Raw genomic sequence first — 25231 nt, 5'->3', positions numbered from 1 at the left:
TGAAAACACTGTTCAGTGAAAGAAGCCAGACATAAAAAACAACATATATTCCATACAAATGGAATAATATAGCATAGGAAAATCCATACAGACAGAAAGTAGATTAGCAGTTGCTTGGTGCTGGGGGTCAGGGAAGAATGGTAACTGCCAATAGGTATTGGGTTTCTTTGGGGGTAATGAAGATGTTCTGGAATTGGACAGTGGGTAATAATTATACAACCTTGTTAACATACTGAAAAATAAGGAATTGTACACTTTTAAAAAGTGAATTTTATGTGTGATCTATATCTCAATTTTTTATTTAAAAAAAGGTATATACACTACACTACCGGGTCCAAATAAGTAAAAACTCGCACTGCTGTATCAAGGACATTTGTAAGTGAAACCACTTTTTTTTTCCCTGTAAGTGCACAGTGGTTAAATTAAAAAAAAAAAAAAAAAAAAACCCACAACTCTGAGCACAGTTGGGGCCACTCCCTCAATTCATGCTAAGGTGCCAGCAGTCTTACCCATCACTGCTTCTGCATCATCAATGTAACTAGCAACACAGTGAAATGAGAGAGAACATCTTAGTATCAGCACAAACAGTTCTGAAAGTAAATCAGGAACCCCCAGCAGTCCACCTGAAGGCTCCACTTTGCAAACTCCTGGACTAGATTCTAAGCAGCTCTTAGAAAAAGGGGACACATTCACACACAAGACAGCTCAGCGAGTCAGAAAAGGAGCATGGACTGTTCTGTCAGGCAGACTTCGATTCCAATTTCAGAGCTGTTATTTAGGTTACAAAAGCTTAAATTCTCTATGCCTCAAGTCTCCTGTACTATAAAATGAGGATAAGACCTATATAACAGGGTTATTATAAGGATTAATGAGATGAAGACCTAAAGACCAACTGGAATACAAGTGTACAATAAATGTTAACTCCCTCCCCAGTTTGTTCCCAACCAGCTAGTACAGGGCCTTGTAAAGAAGATGCTCAACTGCTCAATAAATATTGGTGGAATGGTTTAATTAACTACCTCATACAGACCCATGAAGTCAAAGTTCTAGATTTAGATATAAAATATTGAGATGTGTTCAGATACTTTTCACAAAAATACACTCACTTTAGGGTAAATTTTAAACTGAAAAATAGTACTATTTAAAAATAGTCCTTTTTGTGTTTTTTTTTTTTAAGAATTTGCTCTCCAGATAAGTAGTAGTAAGAAGTAAAATGATTTGTTAAATGCTAGACACAGTTTCACACCTCTGATTCAAAACGTGTTTGTGGCCTGCATATGCAAGGAGACCAAACCAGTTAATCGTAAAGGAAATCAACCCTGGTATTAATTGAAAGGACAGATGCTGAAACTGAAATTCCACTACTTTGGCCACCTGATGCGAAGAATCAACTCACTGGAAAAGACCCTGATGCTGGGAAAAATAAAAGGAAAATAGGCCGACAGAGGATGAGACAGTTAGACAGCATCACAGACGCAATGGACATAAACTTGAGCAAACTTCAGGAGACAGTGAAGGACAGGGAAGCCTAGAGTGCTGCAGTCCACAGGGTTGCAAAGTCAGTCACAAATTTTCAACTGAACAACAACATATAGCTCACTCTATAGCTCACCTACTTGACATTCAGTTGATATAAATAATCCATAGTGACTTTATCAAGCCAATATGGTGATGAAGAACATGAGTATTTTAGTCAAAGAGCCTGACTTCACATGCCTACACTACCACTTACTAGGCTGTGCGACCTTAGGCTAAGCACTAACGCTTATGGAGATACTAAGGATGTTCAGTTACCCCGAGGACTAAATGAGATAATACATGAGAAGCACCTAAAGCAATGCTGACAGAGTAAGAATTCAACAAATACTATTTTTACGCATTTCTCTCATTTAAATATATTATATTCCATTCTTTGGTAGCATTCTTATGCAGCATTCTGACAACAAATACAGATGCAGTTTTTCTTTTTAAAAAAGGTGCTTTTTATTGATCTCAGTAACTTGTGAATGAATGCTGATAAACTTTTAATGGCATAAAAGTTTTCCACTTCTACCATAAACCTTACTTTTCCCACCTTTTTATGGGATAATCCAAGAGATTCTAAATCATGATAGAAATCTGAAATCCCCTAGAGAAACTATGTTTCCAAGTCAGGTTTTGGCTTAAACTTCCACTTTTCCCACAAATGGAGTTTGGGGAGATTACACAAATTTTCTTTGCACACTGGCAGATCCCTACCTTCAATGAGTTAAATGCATCTTTAAAAAACACAAAAATGTCTACCGAGAAAAAAATCCAATATAACATTTAACTGAAGTAGTTTGTTTCCTGTCACCATTAAGATAATTAATGAAACAAGATTACAGCTGAGAAGCCCAAACATTCCTGACATGAGTGTGCTTCTAGCTTGAAGGACCTCATTTTGCAGTGGGGGAGAGGACGTCCTTAAAGAATGTTGTATATATAGAAGACATTAACCATTTTAAGTTGATAATGACCAAATGCAGCAAAATAAACAAATACCACCGTTGGCCCCAAACATGGCATATTTACGTAAACACTTCTAAATGTCTCTAGAGTACTGACATGCCTTCAAAAGCTAGGCAGAAAAGCAAAGAGCAGAGACAGAGAAAACCATCCTTATTGAATTTAAATCTGATCTCTTTAAATTACCGTCCTGAAAAATGCCTCAAGAGTTCATGATCTTTTCAACAGCACTGCTCTCCCCCAAGCACATATCCCAGCTCAAAGCACACTGCCCTAAAGGAGCCAAGAATGTGCAATGGGGAAAGGACAGTCTCTTAAGGAAATGCTGTTGGGAAAACTGAACAGCACATGCAAAAGAATAAAACTGAGCCACTACCTTACACCACACACAAAACCAACTCAAAACGATTGAAGACTTGAATGGAAGACCTGAAACCGTAGAACTCCTACAGGATAACACAGGTGGTAAATTTCTTGACACTGGCCTTGGCAATTACTTTTTTCCACCAAAAGAAAAGATAGCAAAAGCAAAAACTGATCCATGGGACTACACTAAATCTAAAAAGCATCCAAAAAGGAAACCACCAGCAAATTAAAAAGACAACCAACTGAACGGGAGAAAATCACCGCAAATCAAATATCTGATAAGGAGTTAATACTCAAAATATATGAAGAACTCATTCAACTCAACAGTTAAAAAAACCTTGATAAAAAAAGGAGGGGGGCATTACAAGAACAGACATTATTCCAAAGAAGACATACAGATGGAGAATAGGTACATGAAAAGATGCTCAGTTATCACTAATTATCACAGAAATGCAAATCAAAACCACAGTGTGATACTATCTCACATCTATTAAAATAGCTATCATCAAAAAATTAAGAAATAACAAGTACTGGGGAAAATGTGGGGAAAAGGGAACCCTCGTGCTCTGCTGCTGACAATGAAAACTGGTGCAGCCACTGTGGAAAACAGTATGGAAGGTTCTCCTAAAAATTAAAAACAGAACGAATAACATGATCACGCAATTCCACTTCTGGGTATTTATCGCAAGAAAACAGAAAAACTTGAAAAGATATATGCACCTTCATGTTCAATGAAGCATGATTTGCAACAGCCAAGACGCGGAAACACCTACGTGTCCATCGAGGGATGAATGGACAAAGAAAACACAGTTTTAAAAATAAACAATGGAATATTACTCAGCCACGAAAAAGAATGAAATCCTGACATTTGTGACAACATGGATGAACCCTAAGGGCATTATGCTAAGTGAAATAAGTCAGACAGAGAAAGACAGATATCAGATGATCTCATTCATACCTGGAGTTAAAGATTCAAACAAAGAAACAAACAGCTCATAGATACAGAGACCATATTGGTGAGTGCCAGAGCTGGGTGAAAGGGTGGGCAAAATGAGTAAAGGAGGTTGGAAAAAGTACAAACTTCCTGTTATAAGAGAAATAAGTCATGGGATATAATGTACAGCATGGTGACTGCAGTTAATAATACTGTACTGCCTATTTGAAAGGTACTAAGACTGTAAAAAAAAGTTCACATCACAAGACAAAAAAACTGTAACTATGTATGGTGGCAGATGTTAACTACACTTACTGAGGTATTCATTTCACAATAGATACAGATACCGAATCACTATGCTGTATACCTGAAACTCATATAATGTTACATGTCAAATATACTGCAATTTTAAAAAAATAATGATACTTCTCTAGGGGAAAGTCTAACTTGAAAACTCAATCTAAAATATAAAAACTCAAATCATTTCTTGGAAAAAAGGGAAACTAGGAAGAGAATATTCTCTACACTAAACAGAAAAGATCCTAGTCACATCCTTACCTCTAACAGTGACAGAAAGGAAACTGGGATTATTAGGGAGAATATCCAGAGCCAAGCCTGTTACTTAAAAGATAAATACTGGGACTTCCCTGTCAGTCCAATGGTTAAGATTCTGTGCTTCCAATGTAGGGGATATGGGTTCATTCCCTGGTCAGGGGAACTAAGATCCCACATGCCATGAGGCATGGCCAAATTAACACATAAATAAATGTTTTAGAAAGATAAATACTGAGGAATTCCTGAGTCTTATAAAGGCACACATATCTTGTGCTATCGGAGAAGGCAATGGCACCCCACTCCAGCACTCTTGCCTGGAAAATCCCATGGACGGAGGAGCCTGGTGGGCTGCAGTCCATGGGGTCGCTGAAGGTTGGACACAACTGACCGACTTCACTTTCACTTTTCGCTTTCATGCATTGGAGAAGGAAATGGCAACCCACTCTAGTGTTCTTGCCTGGAGAATCCCAGGGACGGTGGAGCCTGGTGGGCTGCCGTCTATGGGGTCGCACAGAGTCGGACACGACTGAAGTGACTTAGCAGCAGCAGCATCTTGTGCTATTTCTCTAAGGTTTGTTTAAGCTGAGTAGCTAAAATAATTAATCATCATCTATTCCTCACTCCATTGTTCAGATGCAAGAAGTTCTATCCCTAGGAGCTCTTCAAAAGTACACTTCCATCTGGTGATTCACACTTTCTCATTATATACAGTAAGGGTTTATTAAAAACAATATTATCAATATATCAACTTTTAAGTCAAACAATGACATTGGTGCCTGCCAGTATCACAGTAGTTGACAGTCTTCCTCAAACTGTGTGAAAGAGCACGTGAAAGGAGCTCTGTGCCCCTTCCCAGGCAGCATTCCCACACGAAGACCGGAAAACACAGGTGCTCTCACAGAGGAAAAGCCAAGTTCTAACTATAAAACATAAAAACTCGTGCACCTTTCTTAAGAACTCAGACTAGTAACTAATGTGCTGTGTAACACTATGTTGATAAAGCATTTTTCAATCAAGAAAAAATATTCAAATATGGATATGAGTATTTTTAAATGAAAATATGACATAACTCACAGCACATACACTTTTTGCACTTCTCTAAAATTTATGACCATTAGCAATGGATCATTTCTTTGACTGTAATTATGAACACATTGAGGAAAAATGTGTAGGCCAACTGATTTTTTTAAACTTATGCTATACAATTTTCTTTCACTTATTTGATTTTTATTTTTAGTTATGAGAGATTTTAAAATACAGTAAAGTGTAATATAGCAAACTCAAATACAACAATTATAACACATGGTCATATTTGCTTCTGACTTTTTTTTTTATTGAAACAGAAAACTCAGGTAACTTGGTCTTCCTGCTCATTCTACCATACTCTCTGCCTTGCTGTTATCGTTGTTGAGTTGCTCAGTCAAGTCCAAGTCTTTACAACCCCATGGACTGCAGCAAGCCAGGTTTCTCCACCCTTGACTATCTCCAGGAGCTTGCTCAAACTCCTGTCCATTGAGTCAATGCCATCCAACCATCTCATCCTCTGCCATCCCCTTCTCCCGCCCTCAATCCTTCCAGTATCAGGGTCTTTTCCAATGAGTCAGCTCTTCGCATCAGGTGGCCAAAGTACTGGACCTTTGGCTTCAGCATCAGTCCTTCCAACGAATATTCAGGACTGATTTCCTTTAGGATGGACTGGCTGGATCTCCTTGCTGTTCAAGGGATTCTCAAGAGTCTTCACCAGCACCACAGTTCAAAAGCATCAATTCTTTGATCCCCAGCTTTTCTTTATGATCCAACTCTCACATCCATACATGACTACTGGAAAAACCATAGCTTTGACTACAGGGACCTTTGTTGGCAAAGTGATGTCTCTGCTTTTTAATATGTTGTCTAGGTTGGTCACAGCTTTTCTTTTAATTTCATGGCTGCAGTCATCATCTGCAGAGATTCTGGAGCCCAAGAAAATAAAGTCTGTCACTGTTTCCATTTTTTCCCCATCTGTCTTCCATGAAGTCATGGGACCAGATGCCATGATCTTAGTGTTTTGAATGTTGAGTTTTAAGCCAGCCTTTTCACTCTCCTTCTTCACCTTCATCAAGAGCCTCTTTAGTTCTTCTTCACTTTCTGCCATAAGGGTGGTGTCATTCGTATATCTGAGGTTACTGATATTTCTCCCAGCAATCTTGATTCCAGCTTGCGATTCATCCAGCCTGGCATTTCGCATCATGTAGTCTGTATATAAGTTAAATAAGCAGGGTGACAATATACAGCCTTGACGTACTCCTTTCCCAATTTAGAACCAGTCTGTTGTTCCATGTCTGGTTCTAACTGTTGCTTCTTTACCTGCATACAGATTTCTCAGGAGGCAGGTAAGGTGGTCTGGTATTCCCATCTCTTGAAGAATTTTCCACAGTTTGTTGTGATCCACACAGTCAAAGGCTGTAGTCAATGAAGCAGATGTTTTTCTGGAATTCCCTTGCTTTTTCTATGATCCAACAGAGGTTGGCAATTTGATCTCTGGTTCTTCTGCCTTTTCTAAATCCACCTTGAACATATGGAATTTCTTGGGTCATGTACCATTGAAGCCTAGCTTGAAGGGTCTGGAGTTCTACCTTGCCAGTATGTGAAATGAGTGCAACTGTGCAGTAGTTTGTATATTCTTTGGCATTACCTTTCTTTGGGATTGGAATGAAAACTGACCTTTTCCAGTCCTGTGGCCACTGCTGAATTTTCCAAATTTGCTGGCATACTGAGTGCAGCACTTTCACAACATCATCTTTTAGGATATGAAATAGCTCAACTGGAACTCCATCACCTCCACTAGCTTTGTTCATAGTGATGCTTCCTAAGGCCCACTTGACTTCACACTCCAGGATGTCTGGCTCTAGGTGAATGATCACACCATCGAAAGTTATCCAGGTCATTAAGACCTTTTTGGTACAGTTCTTCTGTGTATTCTTGCCACCTCTTCTTAATATCTCTGCTTCTGTTAGGTCCATACCATTTCTGTCCTTTATTGTGCTCATCTTTGCATAAAGTGTTCCATTAATATCTCTGATTTTCTTGAAGTGATCTCCAGTCATTTCCATTCTATTGTTTTTCTCTATTCCTCCACATTGTTCACTTAGGAAGGCTTTCTTATCTCTCCTTGCTGTTCTTTGGAACTCGGCATTCAGATGAGTATATCTTTCCTTTTTTCCTTTGCTTTTCACTTTTCTTCTGTCAGGTATCTGTAAGGCCTCCTCAGACAACTATTTTGCCTTCTGACCATAGTTCTTCAGGCACTCTGTCTGTTCAGAAGTAAAAGCCCTGCTAAAATTCATGTATCTTCTTCTAAACCATGTTTTTAAAAACATAAATTTTCAGAATATATGTTGATCCACAGACAACACAGATTATTTTATTTTGTTTTTAACATTTGTAAGTAGTATCACGTTTAACTTTTTGTAACTTGCTTTCCTTTTTCTGAACAAAATGTTTCCAGGAGTTGCCTATGTGGACACAGGCAGACCTGGTTTGTCCATTTTGCCTGTATAACAGTAATAAATTGCACTGAAATACCACTGCACAATTTATTATCCATTCCTCTGTAGTCTGATCATTTGTTTCTAAATTTTTCCTATTACAAATTTAACTGAAATAAAAATGATTGTACATGTATCCTTTTGCATAAGTGCAAGGTTCACTTTGCAGAGTTATATATCCCTTTAATTGCTGTTCTTAGGATTTGTTCATTTCCAACTTCACAAAATCTTGCCAAAAACTACACATCCCTCTACAGCGTATTAGGGTTTCTCTTCCCCACAGCCGTGTCAAACTTTAGATATACTTGCACAATTCAAGCGTGTGAAACAGCATCTCATTATCTGAGAATGAGCCGATTTTTACCGTTTTGTTAGACGAGCATGCCTTCTCTTCTGTCATGTTCCTATTTCTAGGTCACTATATAAATCTGTCCTTTGCCATGCTCACCCACGGAGCCATGCACTACAGAATTTTGAATTTCACATTCAGTCTTTAAATAAAACAAAATCTCCTCTATAATTTGATTTTCAAGTTGGCATAAGCCTTTAGAAAAATGATATACAGTATCTTTAATAAAAGCATCCAATGTGCTAAAATTTCACATAGCTTTATCCAGCAAAAAGGGCAGACATCTTACCCATAGACAGATAATTTGGTCCTTTTTAAAAAAAAAAAAAACAACACTTTTACTGGGCTATAACTCACATACCATACCATAAAATTTGCCCTTTTAAAATGGACAATTAATTGGTCTTTCGTACATTCACAAAACTGTGTGTCCATCACCACTATCTAATTGCAGAATGTTTTCATCACCTTAAAAAGGAACTCCGTAGCCATCAGTAGTTATTACACACGCGCGCCCTTCTCTGATGGCGAAGGCAGTCTAGTCCAACTTCAGCGCCCTTGGAAAGTCACGGTTTCGCACAAATCAGAGCAGTCCTACCTAACAACATGTGAATACTCTAAGTTTGAGACACTGTCATACAGACACACAGTGTGCAGTTCACTGCTCTTTCTCTTCAAAAAAAGCCGATGGTGATCTGGCTGCGAGTACTTAGGGGTGAGCTGGATACGGTGCCCTTCATTAGGCACTGCAATGGTAAGTGCCTCACTGGAATGAAACAGATGATAGATTTTAGGGCACATGTTCTGTCTCTTCTACCAAATGAGGTAAACAGCCTTTAACAAATAGGGCTGTGAAAGAGCCTAAAGAGCCTAAGTGCCAGCAATCTACTGGTTAAAACACAAGAATTTTGTTTTGCAACCATTTTCACAGGACGTTAATGGATGTCCACCAATCTTTCAGATAACCTGAAAGCAAATACAGTCACTGGACAGCTCACTAGTACCTCAGAGAAAGCTATACTGTTTAATGGAAAACAAAAGGTGTAATAAGGAAACCTGAGCTCCGTATGTGACACTAGGGGCCCAGCTTACAAACAGGGCTGTCATAACTTTGGTATCCTTAGCTTTTCTGGTGCCAAATTCTCCTGCAAAACTGCCTCAGGATGTAAGTGGAGTGTTTCCAACTCTCTAAGCAATGAATTCTCCAGCTTTACCTCTGGCTTAATTACATGCGCTCCAGGCACAAACATAATACAAAGAGAACGGCGTAAGAAATCAGCCTTGCGACTCAAGTAAAACACCGTCAAGCAGAACCCAACAGGCTCTTTAAAGAGGATCATACAATGATGACCACAGAGCATCTCACACAAAGTGCACAGGAAGCAACTGCTTATCCACATTTTTCACCCCCACGGTGGTAAAAAATACAGTATATAATTATTGGTTATCTGTTGTATTTTACAAGTTCATACTATTTTATAACCACAATTTTGGAAATATTCCATCATAATAATAGAGTGTGATAGACTAAAACTTAACTTTCCTTCTTTGAGGCATTCAGATTCAGGATGGCTGAGTAGATAAAGAGACTATCTCAAAACCTTGTCAAAAGGTGGTAGAATTGCTGAATTTTAGGGTATGAAGAAAGCTTCAGGATTCAATGATTTCAGATGATGAAGAAACTAAAGCTCAGAAGAGTTATTAGCAATTTGCTCAATGTCACCAGATGAATTAATGGCAAAGACAGGAGGAGAACCCAAACCTCCTGACTCCCAACTCTGCATTTCCATACATCCATGTTCCTTTCCTGCAAACAAATGATGAAATAGGTATGGAAGATTCTGGGCTATTTGATTCAGCACACTATCTTGCCTTCTAAAATGCCAAATCTCCTCTCACATTAGCTTACCACCCACCTCCAAACAACGTTACAGCAAAATGCAGAGCAGCTACCATTTCTGCCAATCTGAAAGAAAGAGTAGATCAAAAAAGGGGGTCAAGGGGTACACTGGAAATGAGGTGAGCATAGCAGGGTTGTGCGAATAGCAAATGAACAAACAAGGATGGGAAGACTCTGTTTAGGCCTCAACATTACTGAACAAGAGGGCTCCATGAGGTAACTTGTTCTAGATACCTGAAAATGGTGATTACCTTAACTTTTAATTTTTCAAGTTTTATTAAAACGCACAGACTAGAAGTATAAAAAAAAAAAAGCAATAGTCAGTGGGATAGTATGACCAGAATAATATTTTTAAATCATCTTCAGGGAATTCCCTGGTGGTCCAGGGGTTAGGACTCTACACTGGTCGGTGAACTAAAATCCCAGGGGCTGTGTCGCATGGCAAAAAAAAAAAAAAAAAAATTAAACCATCATTCATATAGTGGAAAGGAGAACAGAGTTGAATGGCGGTAGAACATGAGAGGAAACAGGGAGTGCAATTAGGAGGCTACTGGAGAAGTCTAAGAGAAATGAAGGTGGCTTAGCCAAGGTCAGTAGTGGAGTAAATAGATATTTCTGGGATGCAAGAATAGCTTATTTAACTTATAGGCAGAGTACATCATAAGAAATGCCAGGCTGGATGAAGCACAAGCTGGAATCAAGATTGCTGGGAGAAATATCAATAACCTTGGATATGCAGATGACACCACCCTTACGGCAGAAAGTGAAGAGGAACTAAAAAGCCTCTTGATGAAAGTGAAAGAGAGTAAAAAAGTTGGCTTAAAACCCAACATTCAGAAAACTAAGATCATGGCAACTGGTCCCATCACTTCATGGCAAATAGATGGGGAAACAGTGGACACAGTGACAGACTTTATTTTTGGGAGGCTCCAAAATCACTGCAGATGGTGACTGCAGCCATGAAATTAAAAGACGCTTACTCCTTGGAAGGAAAGTTACGACCAACCTAGACAGCATATTCAAAAGCAGAGACATTACTTTGCCAACAAAGGTCCATCTAGCCAAGGCTATGGTTTTTCCAGTGGTCGTGTATGGATGTGCGAGTTGGACTATAAAGAAAGCTGAGCACCGAAGAATTGATGCTTTTGAATTGTGGTGTTGGAGAAGACTCTTGAGAGTCCCTTGGTCTGCAAGGAGATCCAACCAGTCCATCCTAAAGGAAATAAGTCCTGAATATTCACTGTAAGGACTGATGCTGAAGCTGAAACTCCAATACTCTGGCCACCTGATGTGAAGAACTGACTCATTTGAAAAGACCCTGATGCTGGGAAAGATTGAGGGCAGGAGGAGAAGGGGATGACAAAGAATGAGATGGTTGGATGGCATCACCGACTCAAAGGACATGAGTTTGAGTAAACTCTGGGAGTTGGCGATGGACAGGGAGGCCTGACGTGCTGCAGTTCATGGGGTCGCAAAGAGTCGGACACGACTGAGCAACTGAACTGAAGGATAGTTCCACATACACAAATCAATTAATACGATACATAGCATTTTTTAAAAATTAATAAAAACCACATGATCCTCTCAACAGATGCAGAAAAAGCATCTGATAAAATTCAACACTCTTTCATGATTAAAAAAAAAGTTCAACAAACTAGGAATAAATGGAAATTACTTTAACATAAGGAAAGCCATACAGAAAAGGCCCACAGCTAACATCATACTCAACAGTGAAAACCTGAAACTGGATACTAAGATCAGGAACAAGGCAGGGATGCCCACTCTCACCATTTCTACTTGACAGAGTACCACAAGTCCCAGGCAAAGCAACTGGGCAAGAAAAAAAATAAAAGGCATCCAAGTCAGAAAGTAAGAAGTAAAACTGGACCTGTTTGCAGATAACATGTTTTTATATACAGACAACCCTATGGACTCCACCAAAACCCCAAACTATTAGAACTAATAAATATAGTAAAGCTGCAGGGTACAAAATTAATGTACATTAATAAACAAAATACCTAAAAAGGAAATTAAGAATCCCATTTACAACAGCATCAGAAAGAATAAAACACTAAGAAACAAAACTGAGGACGTGAAAGACTATAAAACACTGACAACAGAAATTAAAGACACAAACAAATGGAAAGACATCTCATGTTCATGAATTGGAAGACTTAATATTGTTTAAATGTCAATACTACCCAAAGAGATCACATATTCAATGCAATCCCTATTAAAGTCTCAATGGCATTTTTTGTAGAAAGAGAAAAAACAATTCTAAAATTCATACTGAACCACAAAAAACAACAAATAGCCAGTTTTTAATATCAATTAAAAGGTGATATATACATACAATGTGATATGATTCAAGCTTAAAAAAGAAAGAAACTCCCTGTAATACGCAGCAACACAGATGAACCCTGAAGACACTTTCCTAAGTGTAATAAGCCAGCCACAGAAGCACAGAGAACACATGACCCCACTCATATGTGGGACGAAGACTGTCAACCTCACAGAACAGAAAGGTGCCTACTAGAGGCTAGGGAGACCCTTAAAGTGAAAGATGCCCATCAAAATTTAGTCCTGTGTGCAAGATGAATAAGTTCTAAAGATGTGCATACAACACTGTGCATATAGATAACACTGTCCTGTACACTTTAAAAATCTGTTACAGGATATATCTCATTTTAAGTGTTCTTACATAATAATGTAAAAAAACATTTTAAGACATAGACATAATTGGGAAATATTTTAAACCTTGGGCTACAATCTCATGACTTTATATCCTACAGCAGTATTTTTCATATTGCAATTTGTAATACAAAGGTCACAAAATCAACTTAATAGACCAAGGTCAGCATTTTAAACTAAATAAGATAGATACTATCAGACTGTACCACATGTAGTAAGAGTATTATTCCATGAAACTTTGGTTTCAGATATCCGTATACTAATTGTATAACTGGATTCTAATATAAAATATGTCTCCAACTATGAGTCACAGTCCAAAAACATTTTGTGTAACATTCCTTAGGAAATTGAGAATACTTATCTTCCCTAAAATCTTTGTCAAAGTTCTACATTAGGCTCAAGTGAAACAAGCTACAACAAGTTCAAGTAGATACCTAATATAAACATATTCATCTGCCAAAAAAATACATCATTTGGTCTTTTTTTTAAAAAAGAACAGCACAAGCAATATTCAAGCATCACTGGAATGTTAGGCACAAATTATGTTGTTTCTACTAACCATGGAGATACACAGATTACTAAAGGAACATAATGCTAATCTTCTTTAGCCACTAAACCATTCTAACCATTCAACTGCTCCTAACTTTAGGGATTAAACACCACCAATGCACATTCACAATGGCAACGCTTTCAGATTTTTCAGGAAAATACCTTACTCTCCCAAATAATACGCCTACTTCTCCTTGAAGAATTCAGAGATCATATACTACAGTTCTGAAAAGTTCTTTTCAGAAAACTTCCTGCCTTAAGCAATAACCGTTTGTAAATAACTGAGGGTAAAAGTAAAACATTATCTGCCAATTCGACAAGTCTTCTAGGTTCAATTAGCTCACTTTCTCAACAGCACCACTATTGCCGCTGTGGATGGGAATTCCCCGTTTTGGACTGTTATCCTGAACCCTGACCGAATCCCAGTGCTGCGTCTCCTGCTCCCCGCAACAGGCACTGTGACAACCAAGCGCGCCCATACTCTTCCACATGCCCTCTGCAGACACGATGCCTTTCCAACTGAGAACCGCCAAAAAACACCAATGATTCTCCTTAGTTAAGTGTGACGGACACACAATGAACTGCTGCCTCCAACTCAGGGCAGAAACGCTGGGCAGTTATCAGTGCCTTGAATTTAAACGTTTCCATGGAAGTATTAAGATCATGTGGTCTGAAGTAGAAAGAATATCTACCACTTTTCTTCTAGTGCTGGGCAGTTCCTGGCTGTTATTTTCAAAGTGGGATACAGCAAATGTAGACATTTTAGGGAGGGGAGGGAAGAAGGTTAACATATGGATTCTATAAGTATTCTAACTTAAAAGTATCTATTCAATACAAAAGGATGAGACAGAATTCCAAAGAAACGTCTAAGATTATTTGCTTGGACCAAGTCTACAGGGGGTGTGGGTGGGTGGGTGGGTGGGTGTGGGTGTGGGTGTGGGTGTGTGTGGGTGTGGGTGTGGGTGTGTGTAGTGCACGGACTTAAGAGAAAGGTCACTGAGTAATATGTGACAAGTGAGTAATATGTGACAAGTCTTGATTATCAGATTGAGACGAATATATAACACTTCCTAAACACCTGTGTCCAGAAACCATGCCAAATGCTCATTTAACACCTGCAGCAAGCTTATAGGAGGGGAAACTGAGGTACAGGAAGGTTAAATAACTTGTTCATGACCATGTAGTGATTAAGTGGTTGAGACAGGATTCAGATCCAGATCAACTCCAGGGCCCTCACTGAGAGCTGTATCATTTCAAGGCACTAATAACACTGGAGGAAAGGATTTTTAAGAGCAGGAAAGAATTTATCTGAAAACTATGAAAAATGTTGAATACACTAAAGTTAACTATGAAAAGGTTATCAGCAAAAATGCCTATGACCCAAGAAAAATTAGATTTTCATCCCAAGGCTCTTAAGGAATCATATTTAAACTCTGCACTTAAAAGTTCACATTACAAAGAAGCTCAAATTAAATGAACTCTGAACTCCATTTTGCACATGCTGCCTTGCACATAATACTGTTTTTAAACATTGTTAGTCTGTTTGGTGTGGCTTAGAGGCATTTTGTTCCAAAAAAAAATCTTTACTTATTTGGCTGCACCAGGTCCCAGTTGCAGCTCATGGGATCTTTCAGCTGCAGCATGTGGGATCTAGTTCCCTGACCAGGGATCGAACCAGGGATGCCTGCATTGGGAGCTCAGAGTCTTAGCCACTGGACAAGCAGGGAAGGCCCAAGAGGCATTTCTATTTTAACAACCACGTGATACTTCATTACTTCAAGATATATAAAAGGGAATTACTATTATTACCCTAATAGATTATACACTGCAAAGGGGAAAAGGCAAATTTATAATGGATAAACCTGGCACATGAAAACTTAACCAAGAGTGAGATTTAACATCACTGATAATGAAACTAACATCGTGGGCCTCCTGATGTTAAGCACTGAGAAAGACAAAACATCCTGCCTACAATATCTACCCTGACGTTATTCAAGAAGGAACAGATAAATTCAAATAAGGGATATTATGCAAAATAACTGGGTTCCCAAAATGCTGTTGTCATGGAAGACACCTCCCCCTTCCTAAAAGAGAGCTAAGGGACTAGTATGGAGTACGATATATGACGCCAACTCTTTGGAAAAGACCCTGACGCTGGGAAAGATTGAAGGCAATGGAGAAAGAGAAGAGGGTGGCAGAGGATGACATGGTTAGATAGCATCACCGACACAATGGACATGAATCTAAGCAAACTGGGAAACAGTGGAGGACAGAGGAGTGTGCTACAGTCCATGGGGTCACAAAGAGTCAGACACGACAGTGACTAAACAACAAATATGACATCTAAATGCAATACATTTCTTGACTAAATTCTAGATTTCAAAATTTTTAAAGTAATCTATAAAGAACAGTATTAGAACAACTGGGGAAATACACAATGTGGACTGTAAGTTAGATAGTGATAATACGTCAATACTGTTTACTTAATGTGGACATTACCTAAAGGATTAAGACAGAATAACAGAACCATTCTTCATGGAAAAAGGAAGGAGCAATGAATCAAGAAGCGGAAGTCAGAGAGTAAGATAGGAATTCAGGCCGCTGCAACTTAAACCCCTGTCTTCCTTTTCGTATAACCTCAAGCACAAGCGTGCTGCTGACAGAACTTCAACACCGCATCTCTAAAGTAAAAGCCCAGTGTGCAGAAAAGGTGAGTGTTCACTCATTCACCAGTATTTATTAAATATATGTGTGTGTCAGACTCCATGGCCGCAACACACAATAAAAATCAGACTCTGGAATCAGTGCCCAGGTTTGAATCCTAGCTTTACGAGATCCCAACTCCACCACGTGCTATCGGTGTAACTTTCGGCCAATTACTAAATGTCTTAGTGCTTTGATATCCTCATTTTTAAAGGGAAGATAATAACAGTACTTACTTTAAAGAGCTGCTGTGAAGATTAAATGACACAATACATGTAAAATGCTAGAATACTGCCTGGCATATACTAAACAACCCAGTAGAGAATAGCTAGCTGCTTTTTTTTTTATTATTATTAGGCACTGGAAATACAAAGTCAAAGAAGATATATATATAAAAGATTTGTGTGTGTGTGTGTGTGTGTGTGTGTGTGTGTGTGTGTGTGTATGTGTGTATAAAAGTGTCAAATGCCTCAGACGGGTCCTTCCCCAACACAGTGCCTGGCACACAGAAGGGGCTCAACAAATACCTGATGAACCAATTAATATAAAGAAAGAAATATTCACTGATTTGGGACTTCCCTGGTGGCCCAGTGGCTGAGACTCTGCACTTCCAAGGCAAGGGTTTGATCCCTGGTCAGGAAACTAGATCCCACAAGCCATAACTAAGAGTTTGTATGCTGCAATTAAAGATCCTGCCTGCCGCAACTAAGACCCATCGCAGCCAAATATTTTTTAATTAAAAAAATAAAGGATTCACTGATTTGGCAATATGGAAAAAACAGTGACTGGTGACTTCAGTGAGACCACAGGGTACCTAAATGCAAATTCAAAAAAGACATATTCTTTGGGTGGGCACGCAGATTGATAAGCAGGGCTCAGGCTGGACTTCAGCACCCCTCTCCACTAAAACACACACAACATCCTCAGGGCTGGCACAATGTGCGGTGAACAACTGCAGATGGTTAAAAAGTGAGCAGAGATATGGAAGTGACAGCAGCAAGTACAGACGCTACTCCTTCATAACCTGTCCGAGAAGGGAAACGCACAGGCCTCTGGTAAGGGGAAATTTCTCCAATTTTAAAAGTGGTGAGAGAATGGACTTAAAATGACAAAAAGATGGTTAAATTTGATGTACAATAAGAAACTAATATAAAAATAAAAGGGGGAAAGAACACATGCGATAGAATGCTAGGAAACTTTACAGGAAGATTAAATTTGGTGCAGAACTTAACAAAATTTATGGATGACTTTAAAGGAAGTTAAAAAGTGGTGTTTACAAGAGATCTTTTTGGGGTGCTGGAAAAGTACCACTGTCATGCAATAATTACGCAACTCTACAAATCTGCTAAAAATCACTGAATTGTACACTTCAGAAAGACAAATTTTGCAGTATATAAATTAGGCCTCAATAAGGCTGTTGTTTTTTTTTAAGTGGTATCTGTTTGCTGAAGTATGGAGAGAAAATTACACTATTAAGAGTTTCTCTGACTAAAGAAAGGAAGTAGCCAAGAGGAAAAGTATAGTAATTCATTTGACAGGAAAATAAAAGGAAATTTTTCATAGATTAAGAAATACTAATGTTTTCACTTCAGCCCAATGAAGAATAGTATTGCATCTCTGGGTAACTACAGACCTGGCAAAGACCACAAAATCTTCCTATCTTAAGAGTATAAAGACAATAGATTTGGAAATCTTAAACGTGGCATTAAGGAGAAGGAACACTTCAGCTTACTTTCCTATCCTCCTCACTTTCCTATCCTCCTCACTTTCCTTTCCCCAGAAGAGAATAACCATTTATTCTAATCTCACATTACTGCATGTGCTGAGATACAGAGATGGTAGCCCCTCTGAGAAGAATTTTTAAACATTTGAAAGCAGGAAATCAAACTGTTTTAAAAGAACCTATGGTAATTTCTTTACCTGTCTGATGACAATCAGTCAATTCCCTTAGTCAGTCAAAACATCTACATGGGGTATTTTTTGGTATTTTTGGAGAATATTAATTTGCATTGGTTCAGGGACTTTTGCGGAAGTTTCCCAAAACAGCAATACTGTATTTTAAAATATTTACCCTATTTGTAACTACAAAGATCAAGCAAAAATGCACCTACAAACGACCATAATTCACATTTGCTTTGAGCTATGAAAATATTAACCTACTCTGACCTCCCCCGGCACCAACTCCAGCAAATCCTGGGTCAAGTCTCAGCTTCCAAAACAGCACAGGTGTCTCTAATTTCAGACCTGTGTGTCTCCTCTCTGACTTTGGCTAAATCAGTAGCAAGCCCAGAAAATAAAAACAAAAAGCCATGGCATGTAGGTATTTTCTCTCTTCCTCCATAAAAGAATGTTCCAGCAGATACAAATGAAATAACCTATTAATGTATAATTCTATCTCCTCTGTGTATAGTAAGAGTCAAAACAGTTCAAGATAGTGATATTCATGGTGTTAATCCATCTAGACTTGAAAAATTGTAATATTGATGAACTTTAAAGTTTACAGTACCATGCCTAACCTTCAGTAGGCAGTCAATAAATGTTTCTTTCCTTTCCATTAATTCTTAAGAGTATTTCCATAAAATAGTTCCTGTTCATTATACCCCAATAAAAAGCAGGCGAATAAAAAAAGATAGTTTCCTGACTGCACACCTGGATCAGATTCTGAAAATTCAGGCCACCAGATGATGATGAAGGCTGTTCTGCAAAAGTTAAATTTTACTCTCTCTGCCTCCCTCCCTTCTGCTACAGGAAATGGCTCGCCTGTTTTCCCCGCAGCAAGGCACCAGCCGTCCCCATTCTTTGGGACTGGAAGCCGGTCTCGAGAACCTGTTCTGTTCTAAGTGCAGGTGCAGCAAGAGCCCAGATCACTGTCGTCAGCCCACAGAGCCCCACGGTCAAGCTCCCAGGGTTCCTGGCTGGAAGATTGCGGGGAGTACTGCCATTGGTTTTTTGGTGACCAATTTCACCCTCCAAATGATCCAAGTTTCCTGCCCCGAGGAAAGGGGTCTCCACACACCTAAGAATATGGAAAACTAAAACTACATGCAACGGCACTCATCTCTGCTTTGACAGGAAATGTTCTGCCAGAAATAGGCTTGCAGAGCTGCACGAAGCTGCCGTCTATAACTCTTTTTGTGGGCATCTGATACAAGACAGATAAATAAGTCAAAGTCATAACTGGTGTACTTTTGTTCAGGCTCCAGAGCTTAAGATAGGAACACAAGCATGCTGTGTCAAATCAACTCTAGTGGTTACAGACGGACAGACGATTCTGTCATCAGTAACAAAATTTATAGTTGTCAGCAATAACTGGCTGGAGTTACAGTTGTCAGCATGGCCTGGCCACTGTCACGATAAGCCCTTTGATTGCATCTAGTCACCATTCAGACAGGCTACTGAATTTTAGTGACCAGAACAATTAGCTGGCCTGTCATCTCCCACTACCTCGAGCTAGTTTCTACAATGGCTCCAATACAAGAGCTTGTGGCTCCTCAGGAGTGGGTCATGGGGAATGGGGCGGTGGGGTGTGTGCGGCTGTGTGGGGGTTGGTGGGGGAGGGGGGGATGGTGGGGTGTGTGTGGCTGTGTGTGGGGGGGGGCTGTGGGGGTGTGTGTGTGGGGGGTGTGTTTGTGTGTGTTTTCATGGTTCAGTTCTATGACGACCAGAATTTTAACTTGGTTGTGCTGCTTACTGGCATTCAGTACCCTCTGACAAGACCCTAGATGTAGTCCACAATACTAGACAAACTATCATAGGGCCATTACGGGGCCACGATGAGTACTTCCCTAAATAATAACCAAATTCAATCAATCCAAGTTCAGTAGAACTGAAAACACGAACAAACACCTTAGAGAAGAAGGCAGGAAAGTGTAAATAAACCTGGGACCTACCTTGTTTACAACTCCCACAGACAGATGAAATTCAATTCCATGCCAATCATACCCCTTCGATCACTAAAACACAAACAGAAAAATAAAAGTTCATGCCATATAAGCAGTTCTTCCAGTTCCTACAAGGTGCTTGGTTTCAGAGGTGACCAGCTATTTATCTGCTTCCTATTCTCTCCACTCCCACAACAGCAGCTGAGTGTCACTGGCAAAAAGGCCCAGATATTGGGGGCAGGAGGAGAAGGGGACGACAGAGGATGAGACGGCTGGATGGCATCACCGACTCGATGGACGTGAGTCTCAGTGAACTCCGGGAGTTGGTAATGGACAGGGAGGCCTGGCGTGCGGCAATTCATTGGGTCACAATGAGTCGGACACGACTGAGCCACTGAACTGAACTGAATGTGGAGTTAGATACAGGTAACACTGATTGAACACTAATTATATGCTAGGCACTATTCTAAGTGCTTAAATGTACTAATTAATTTAATTCTCACAACCCTATGAGATATTGATCAACTCGTTTTACATACAAATGACAACTGACCTGTACCTCTGAAAATTGCTCTTTCAGTTCAGTTCAGTCGCTCAGTCGTGTCCGACTCTTTGTGACGAGAAGCGAAAAGTAAAGGAGAAAAGGAAAGATATACCCATCTGAATGCAGAGTTCCAAAGAATAGCAAGAGGAGATAAGAAAGCCTTCCTCAGCAATCAATGCAAAGAAATAGAGGAAAACAAAAGAATGGGAAAATTGCTCTTATTAGTGTAAAGAAATGCCTCTTAAAAATGCAGGCAATCTCAAAAAGTTTTTAAAATGTAGGCAATCTCAACCACTGTTGCTGGGCTGTCTCAATGGTTGATGTTTATAAAATGTTCCATATTCACCCATTCATTTTATATTTCTTAAGTCCCCATGGTGAGCTGAGCACTACACTAGGTGTTAAACAGGATTCAGTCTCTGTCCTACAGAGTTGAGAAACTAGTTGGGGAGATCATACTAAATCCAAGAAACAGTCCAAGAAATGGAATGTCCTATTATAATGTACACTCTCTCTGTGCAATCATTCAGTTAAAAAAAAAAAATCAGTAACCTTTGGGAAAAGCAAAGGAAAGCTTCACAGAAGAAGTGCCCTAAAGTTGGACATTTAAAAAAAAAAAAAGGCAGACAGGAGAAACGCCCTACGGGCACGGAAACAAGAACAAAACCCTGAGGCAGAGACAGTCATCCGGGTCCTTCATCATCTGATCCCATCCAGTCTCACCAGCCTTTGCCCTTGTCCACTGGCCTCTCTCCCCCTCCTCATTAATCACGTCCAACTTCTTCCTTCTAGAATACACAATCTTTGATAGCTCTGTTGTTTCTCCTATTGCCTTGAAAGTTCCCCCACTCCCCAACCCCAGACTTTTTCCCTGGTAGGTAACATTAACTAATCCTAATACAGAGTAGGTACTCAATAAAATATAACCTCTGTTATAAATACTATTATTCAAGATTCCACTGAAACATTTTTCTATAACCTTTTCCAATTCTCCAGAGTTAATCTACTGGCCTCTCTGCCACACCTGCGTGGAACGGCATTTGTCCATTTCTCCACCAGGACGATAAAACATTCTCCTGTCCTCAGGTTTCTTTCTTGCTCATCTCTTACTTGAACAGGTAACATCTTTTATATGACCCTATATCCCCCAAGACCTAGTGTCTGGCACGTAATAGGTGCCAATTATGCACTTGTTGACTGAAGGTCCGACAGACTCAAATTTACAAAATGAATAACGACAGGATTCCTCTAAAAAATCAGGACTTCGGTGGTGGTCCAGTGGTTAAGACTCTGCACTTCCACTGCAGGGGGCACAGGTTCAACTCCTGGTCAGGGGAACTAAGATTCCACATGCCCCATGGAGCAGCTAAAAAATTAAAATATTAAAAAGACTAAAAAGTCAGTTATTTAGTACATTTAAACAATTCAGTTTGTCAGAAATTTAATGTACTTTAACATCTTCATGAATATGTATGCTACATAATCATACCAACAATTCATGCACAAAAAAGTCAAAGTGGATTCACCAAACACAACCAGCTGACTAGTTTTTGCTTGATAAAAAAATAAGGTCCTCATCCATGCCAATGGACAAAGGTAAAATTAAGTGAATTGACTATTTAGATATTGTGGATGGTGATCTTTCTCACTGAAATGATGCAACTCGAATGCAGGTGTTTAGTCTCTAAGTCAGGTCCAACTCTTTGTGACCCCATGGACTGCCGTCTGCCAGACTACTCTGTCCATGGGATTTTCCAGGCAGGAATACTGGAGCGAGCTGCCATTTCCTTCTCCAGGAAATCTTCCCGATCCAGGGATGGAACTCGTGTCTCTTGCTCAGCAGGAGGATTCTTTACTGCTGAGCCACCTGGGAAGACGTACGTATGTTTAAATAGGTATTTATACTGGCTTTAGTCACAGATGGTAGAGGTTACAAATTTAGAAGACCAATCATAAATTAAGGTTTATTTATAGAAACTTTCCATATGGTAAGAGTTTAAGAAGTAAGACAGCAGCCTTTTTCTCTGCCCAAAGCAGAGGGTAGCAGAGTGCCAGAGGACCAGACCCTCTCTTGACTCTGCTCCTGACACTGCTTCCAGCAGAGGAAGAAAAGTGCCGGCCACGCAGGAGCCTCACTGGCATCAGTCACCCACGGCAAGGCGCATTTTCAATGTCTGTGCTCTCCAAGGCTTAAGTATTCACTTCATACAGGTCTGTGTTCATTGAAAGCACAATCTGTGGCTTGGAACTTAAAAAATGTTCTAATGTGCTGGTCTGCCCACATACTAATTGAGCCCGCCAGGTTTGAACACGCCAGGCTTAAAATACTCCTTAGATAGTTGTGCAAAGGTATGAGCTCAATCCTTTATTCTCAGGAAAAGGAACTCAGTCAGGGAGAATGACTGTAGCAATAGTATTTCGATGAAAGCCATAGCAGAAAAAGTCAACCGAATAGTTTTGAGTTACTATTTTAAAATATCATAATAGAAATAAGATATGTGCTAATGACAGATTGCTTACAATGATTAATCTCACTTAAAATGAGATCCTGGTTTTTAAGTTCCAAGCTGTCAGAGAAAGTATTTTGAAACTGATTTCTACATGAGACCATCTCATAAAAAAGTTGTTTTAGTCATCCACTGACTAAACCCCTTCAGAATCCAGTCTAACTTACTTTATATTGAAACAAATTAAGTGCTTTATATGAACAGTATTATAAGCAGAACTTTTTTACTCTTTTATCAGCTTTAGAAAAATGCCAGTAAAATTGAAATGACTGAATTTTTATAAATAAACCTCACAAGCTCACACATCTGATCCCTTCCATCTCAGTTGGGGAACCAGAGCAGAAAGGGTTCAATGACCTGATAACAGGGAGACGGGGACCAGAATCTGATTACTAATCCAATTAATTTATTCTACTCCAAACTACCTAACACACTGTTTTATCAAGACAGAACATGTTTTGGAAATTACAATGAAAAAAAGTTTAAATACCTACACTTATTCACTAGCTGAAAAGAATTTAAAAACTAAATTTGCACCCTAAAGATGTGAAAATGCTGTCCCTTAAAAACTTGAGCAACAGAAAAATTACAGCAGTTATTTTCAATGCTTTTGGCTCAATACCTGCTTACATAGAATCTTTGCTAGGAGTTTAACTTTAAAAAGTTTTTCTCACATTCCCAAGGGTATGGGAATAATTTTTACAATCTAAGATGACATTATCCTTATCTTTTAAAACATAAACTTCCTGCCAAAAAAAAAAGTAATTTCACAGAATCCAGGGTCATCTTTCAAACAAACATTTCTTTTGAAAGAATGCTATTGTCTCACTTTAATTTGGGGGGAAAGAGATGCAAAAAACAGAAGAAAAGTAACAAAAATAAAATGGAAGGAAAACGAAAAAAGGAAGAAAAATCAGTATAAATGTTTGTCTGATATCAAAGAAGGAGGAGAAAAACAATTTTCAATTTAATAAATGAACGACAGTTTTTACACAAGCTCATCTACAAGGTATGGTTACATAGCTCCTCAAACTGAACACCTAGAAGAAAAATCTAAACCTGATTTTTGCCTGATTCCTCTATCTGTTCTTTCTTCCACTTCCAAAGATAAGAGCATTAAGTGGATTGGGCCTCCTGGAACAAGAAAGGAAGTGAGAAATGTCAGTCCATGCAAGCCCCCTCAAAGTGCTGGTACTGGCTGGGACTATTAATACTAGAGAGCCTCAAAGCGAGAGTCAAGAAAGACCACTGTTCCCAGACAAGTCTATAACCTCCTCTAGAAGAGACTAGAAACATGAGGAGCCATATACTCTGCAGCCTTTCACATGCACCAAAAGCCCTTCCTTTCCTATTATCAATTTAACTTGGACAGAAAATTTAAAAAACATTTAAGATAACATTTAATTAAGATAACAAAAGGAAAAAAGAAGCAAAACCATATGTACTATATATACATATATATGATGGGGGAAGGGATAATTAAGATCTATGTAGTCCGATTATCAACACAGCTGCAGCACTCAACCTAACACATGTCTGTGTGTACATGCTCAATCACTCAGTCCTGTCCAACTCTGCGACCCCCTGGACTGTAGCCCACCAGGCTCCTCTATCCATGGGATTCTCCAGGCAAGAATACTGCAGTGGGCTGCCATTTCCTACTCCAGGGGATCTTCCCAAGCCAGAGATAAAACCCACACCTCTTGAGTCTCCTGCATTGGCAGCTGGATTCTTTACACTGCGCTACCTAGGAATCCCTTGCTAAGGCACTAGAACACAGACATAACTTACAAATAAAAAACTAAAATCTCAAACCCTCCATGCAGATGGAGAGTTTCCAACTCTATTAAAGTTCCCAGTTTCACCTTCCCCTGCCAGCACTCCATAACAAGTCATGGAAGCGTTGCCCATCTCACTGTGTATGAAGACTGAAGTCGTAGCTCCAGATGGGCAGATACAGTGATCACTTTTTGAAACTGCAAAGCAAAACTCACTTTATAGTTTTCCAGGTGTCTGGACATCTACTGTCTTATGTGATTCTCCTAACACTGTAAGGTGGTACTGACAGAGATGATGGGTGGAGAGTAAATCGCAACAAAGCCCTATTACAAGTGGATTTGCAGAGGAGGAGTCCATTTGTCTCTGAGTTCTAATCATTTTTTAGATCTCAAACCTGACTCTAACACCTCTGCAGCAAGTTTTAATAAATGCATACGTTCCTATTTTCTTAAACAGAAT

The 25231-nt window shown here is 39.3% G+C and overlaps 1 protein-coding gene across 3 annotated transcripts in view; it reads right to left on the bottom strand.

Moving 5' to 3' along the window:
* MRTFA (myocardin related transcription factor A) overlaps window positions 1–25231 on the bottom strand; it is a 211562-nt gene that overhangs the window by 156157 nt on the left and 30174 nt on the right. Inside the window, exon 2 of one of the 3 annotated variants that reach the window (XM_027540708.1) lies at window positions 19952–20014. The exons of 1 other annotated variant lie outside the window; for it this stretch is intronic. The gene's annotated coding sequence lies outside the window, so the exon portion shown is untranslated. Of the gene's footprint in view, window positions 1–19951; window positions 20015–25231 lie in introns of those variants that run through there. One more of the 3 variants, XM_027540710.1, reaches the window with a different exon arrangement.

Source organism: Bos indicus x Bos taurus, chromosome 5, assembly GCF_003369695.1.
Source record: "Bos indicus x Bos taurus breed Angus x Brahman F1 hybrid chromosome 5, Bos_hybrid_MaternalHap_v2.0, whole genome shotgun sequence".
Classification (NCBI taxonomy): domain Eukaryota; kingdom Metazoa; phylum Chordata; class Mammalia; order Artiodactyla; family Bovidae; genus Bos; species Bos indicus x Bos taurus.
Note: the sequence above shows the minus strand (reverse complement) of the source record. Positions and strands in the feature narration are given on the sequence as shown.